Source organism: Chiloscyllium punctatum, chromosome 22 (assembly GCF_047496795.1).
Source record: "Chiloscyllium punctatum isolate Juve2018m chromosome 22, sChiPun1.3, whole genome shotgun sequence".
Taxonomy (NCBI): domain Eukaryota; kingdom Metazoa; phylum Chordata; class Chondrichthyes; order Orectolobiformes; family Hemiscylliidae; genus Chiloscyllium; species Chiloscyllium punctatum.
This window is the reverse complement of record NC_092760.1, coordinates 8,724,000-8,729,321: the sequence shown is the minus strand read 5'-3', so window position 1 is coordinate 8,729,321 and position 5,322 is coordinate 8,724,000.

Genomic DNA, 5,322 nt, shown 5'->3' with positions numbered 1-5,322 from the left:
AATAAGAGTTTATTTTTAAGTATTTCCAGTGAAGGTGAGAAAACATCTATGATACTGATCAGTAAACTGTTAATGTGCGGATACACGGAGGAGGAAACTTTTTCTATCCAATTACCAATGATGTTGGCACTCGGGGTTAACAGGACACCAGATCAGGATGAGATCCATCCAAGGATCCTGATTGAAGTGAGAGGGGCACTGGACACAACATTACAGTCTCCTCTGGACTGAGAGGAGGTGTCAGGAGACTGGAGGGTTATCAACATTATGACCTTGTTCTGTGAAGATTTGTAAGTTAATCCTGGAATTGACAGCCTTGTCAGTTTAGTACTGGTGTTGGGAGAGCTTCTGGAAGCAACTATTGTGATTAAACTGATAATCACATGTGTGGGATATAGGTAAAGTAGTGTTACTTCTGCAAGCATAATTGCTTATACAATGTGAATGAACTAACCTACACCAGTGTATAATGGTTTCAGCAAAGAGCTGAGTTCGCTAAAATGTGCATACAAGAATGGAAGATGCATGCAAACACTGGAAGAGGTTACAGACAAGTAGATAAGTTGAAAAAGAACATCAAGATATTCTAAGCTCAGCAAATTTCCCTCATGCCAGCACTGAGGCGAGCCAAGTCACTTATAGGGGGGAGGGTCGCCCGGCTTGGAGTAGGGGGAGAAGTAAACAAGGGCAGAGCGCAGCTGGGCAGGGGCAGAACACAGTAAGGAATATTGATAGGTTTGAAGGCCAATGAGGTAAACGGAGAACTACTGAGAATTAAACTGTATAAATTGTGGAGTAATTTCTGGATCGGGGTGGCTATCTGCTAGTCACCTCTTCTTGCAAGAATGTTTCAATAAAATTCGCTGCTTCAGAATTTGACTCGGACTGAAATTTATTGTGAGCTCTGTTTCTCTCACATCAAAAAAGGAGAGTTGGTTAAAAAATGTCAAGGCGAAATTGTGTAAAACTATCTTGCTGAAGTTTTCTGATGACTTAACAGAAAGGATCGATGAGGGCAATGTTACTGATGTGATTAACATGGATTTCCAGAAGATAGCATACAACAAATTGTGCGGAAGATTATAAGTCATGGTACAAGAGGCACGGGCAACATGGATACAACATTAACTGAGTGATAGGAAAGAGAGAGTCAATGGTCAGTGGATATTTTTCTGGCTGGAGGAAGATTTGGAGTGGAGTTCCCAACGGGTCAATATTGGGACCGTCATGTTCCAGTAAGGAGAAAGAATAAGGATAGCAAGGTAAGGGAACCTTGGATAAAGAGGAAGGTTGTGAATTTACTCAAAAAGAAAAAAAGCAAATGGAGGGTTTAGGAAGCTAAAATTGGACAAGGACTGTCAAGAATATAAAGAAAGCAAGAAAGAATTCAAGCAGGGAATTAGTCGAGCAAGACATTTGTATCTTCACTAGCCACTGGAGAGGTACTGGAGGACTGGCAAGAACCTAATGTTGTTCCTCTGTTCAAGACTGCAATTAGGGATAATCCAGGAAGTAATAAACTGGTGAGTCTTTCATCAGTCGTTGGGAAGCTATTGACAGAATTCTCCAGGATCGGATTTAAGCACATTTGGAAAAGCACTGCCTAATTAGGGGCAGTGAGCATGGCTTTGTGTAGGGCAGGTCGTGTCGTACTAACTTGGTTGAATTGTTTGAGGAGGTGATCGATGAGGGTAGAGCGGGTGGATATTGTCTCCATGGATTTTAATAAGGTTTTTGACAAGGTCCCTCATGGTAGGCTCATCCAGAAGAGTATAATGCATGGGATCCACAGTAACTTGGCCACATGGATTCAGAATTGGTTTGCCAATAGAAGGCAGAGAGCAGTTGTGGAAGGGTGTTTTTCTGGCTGGAGAATGGTGACTACTGGTGTTCCGCAGGGAATCACACTGGGACCTCTGCTTTTGTAACAGATATAAATGACTTGGATGAAGTTGTAGATGGGTGGGTTAGTGAGTTTGTAGATGATGCAAAGATCAGTAGAGTTGTGGATATTGTAGAAGGTTGTGAGAGGATGCAGCGGCATATAGATCAGTTGTAGAAATGGCAGATGGTGTTTAATCTGTCTAAGTGTGAGGTGCTACTCTTTAGGAGATCAAATGTTAAGGAAAAGTATATAGTTAAGGGCAGAACCCTGAACATATCAATGTACAGCGGGATATTAGGGTTCAAGTTTGTAGCTCCCTGAAAGTGGCCACGCATGTAGATAGGGTGTTAAGAAGGTGTGTGTCGTACTTCCAGCATTGGTCAGGACATTGAGTCCAAGAGTCAGGAAGTCATGTTGCAGCTTTATATTATGTTGGTTAAGCATACTTAGAATTTTGCATTCGGTTTGAAGTTAAAAATCACACAACACCAGGTTATAGTCCAACAGGTTTATTGAGAAGCACTAGCCTTTTGCAGTGCTTTTGATGACCATGGAATATAAGATCGTAAGACACAGAATTTATAGCAAAAGTTTACAGTGCAATGTAACTGAAATGATATATTGAAAAAGACCTGTGTCTTATAATCTTATACTCCACAACCACCTGATGAAGGAGCAGCACTCCAAAAGCTAGTGCTTCCAAATAAACCTGTTCGACTATAACCTGGTGTTCTCTGATTTTCAACTTTCTCTTCCATCATAGTATAATTTGCTCTAGAAATAGACTTGCCTTACCTATGAGATAGTATGCTTTCTCGCATGTCTCATGAACTGCCTTATCTGGAGACTGTCGCTAATCAGCATTTGAATACAGAGTATTGACACAAATCCTGAGAACAATGCACCATTAATACCCACTCTTGGCAAGGTCTCAACTCTGCTGCATGCAAGTGTAAATCAGCTATCTAGTGGCTAATTGTGGTACTGAGTCTAGTTAAGCAAATTGTCGTTGGGCCATTTATAAATCCCCACTGAACTGGAGCTTTTCGACGCAGTCACAATCCATTTGTTTTATGGACTGGCTGCTACCCATGACATATTATGAGATGTAATAAGCTTGGTCAATTCCCAAAGTCTGCATCTGAGATTTTCTTCAACATCGTCCGATGAAGGAAAGCATGCCGTACGCCTTCTTGATCACTCGGTTGATCTGCATTGCCACCTTCAGGGCCTGAACACTCTGTACGTCAATTTTTCCAAGGGCATTTCCATTTATCGTGTAGTTCGCTCTCAAAATGCATCATCTCACATTTGCCCGGATTGAGCTACATCTGCCATTTCTCTGCCCAACTCTCCAATCTGTTTATATTCTGCTGCATTCTCTGACAGTCCCTTTCATCATCTGCTAACCCACCAATCATCTGCAAATCAGACCACCTGTACATCACTCCAGATCATTGATGTATATAACAAACAATAGTGGTCTCAACATGGATCCCTGTGGAACACCACTGGTCATAGTTCTCCATTTTGAGAAACTCCCTTCATTGCTATTCTCTGCATCCTGTTGCCAAGCCAGATCTCCATCCATCTAGCCAGTACACCTTGGAGCCCCAGCCAGTGATGCTAATCACTGAGCCACCATGCCAACTTTCCCACAGATGGAAGAAACTGGAACCAAATCAATGAAAACAGAGGAGTAGTTGTGGCTATATCTTCACCCCAATATTGTATAATGTTGCAGAACCATTTGCATTACATCAGTGTCCCTTAGCTTGTTGTCAAGGAAGAGCTGAATCTCATGGTCATTTGTACAATTAACAGTGATCTGTGTAATCACTGGATGGCTGTCTGTGAAAAGGATTGATGGTTACCCTCAGAAACTCAATCAAAAAGTAAAACTTGCTGACTTTACAGGTTCATGTCAGTCTCATTCATACCTTGCGTTGATCCTGTGGGAATTGTGTGAAATAATTGCTGGAGTAGGGAAAGGTCCAGCAATTCCTTTCCCTCCAGCTCAGTCTGAACAGCATCAAGAAGCTGTGACTCTGGGACTGGAACAGATCTGCAGCAATCTCGGCTGGTTCTAACAAGTCAGTCTGACAGAGAGAGAGGTTTGTGTGTGGATGTGGGGATGTCACGGGCTGGGTCCTGGTCACTGGATATCCCACACTTAGTCTAGGTTCAACCCTCCCTGTTCCACTAAGCTGCCATCACCTGACTGGTCGCACTGTATACTGCAAAGGTTGTGCATCCTGACAACATCAGTCTCTAAAAATTGTCACATGCCTAATAAAGGTGTGCCAGTACAGCTACAGTGCTGGCGTGGAATACAATGTCTACAGTATGAGATAACTGATGTACGGACAGTCTACAGTGTGCAACATATGTACTGTCTACAGTAATACAATATCTACAGGAATGCAACATCTATAATACTTGATAACTAATATACGGACACTCTGTAGTGTGCAAAGTGTGAACTTCCAACAGTGATTGCTGTCTACAGTGTGTGACAATGACATGTGGACAGTTAGCAGAGTGCACATTTGTATTGTCTACAGTAATACATAGTCAACAGTGTGGGAAGTGAAATTTGAATATTTAGCTGAGTGTAGCCTGCATTGAACACATGGGTGCACAATGAGATGCTGGGTCCTTTCCAGTCTTTACCATTGGACGATGCACCATTTGTTGAACTCTAAGACTGAATGGAGCCTTGTGGAGATCTGTGTTAGAGGCAAATATTTAACAGACAAATCAACAAAATTGCCTTTGGACTCTGACAAGTTGACCCAACCCTGCAACCCGACATGAGATAGGGACCAGAGATGTTCAAAGTGAAATCACAGTGAATGCAGTGGAAGCATCAAAAAATGGCCTTTTAGGGACTGGGAGGGAGATTACTTAATTAATCTTCCCTTACAAATGTGATTTCTTTCAGAGTTTTGTTAGTGGGATCTCTGCAAGTGTCGGGGTCTCCAGTGTATTTGATGAGAGTGGGACAGGCACACATTGTGCAGATGGTCACTGGTTCTAAACTACGACCTGATCCTGACTGATTTTACACACACTGTTGATGCAGACCCTGTCATTCCCACAGGGGAACAGTTACAGCGCTGACCAATCTCTGACCCAGTATTTACACATACTGTTGATGCAGACCCTATCATTCCCACAGGGGAACAGCTACAGCGCTGCCCAATCTCTGACCCAGTATCAAACACAGACTGTCCACTTTGGTGGCAAGAACAGGAAGGCAGATTACTACCTCAATGGAATCAATTTAGGTAAAGGGGCAATACAAAGAGATCTGGGTGTTCTTGTACACCAGTCAATGAAGGCAAGCATGCAGGTACAGCAGGTAGTGAAGAAGGCTAATAGCATGCTGGCCTTCATAACAAGAGGAATTGAGTATAGAAGCAGCTGTACAGGGC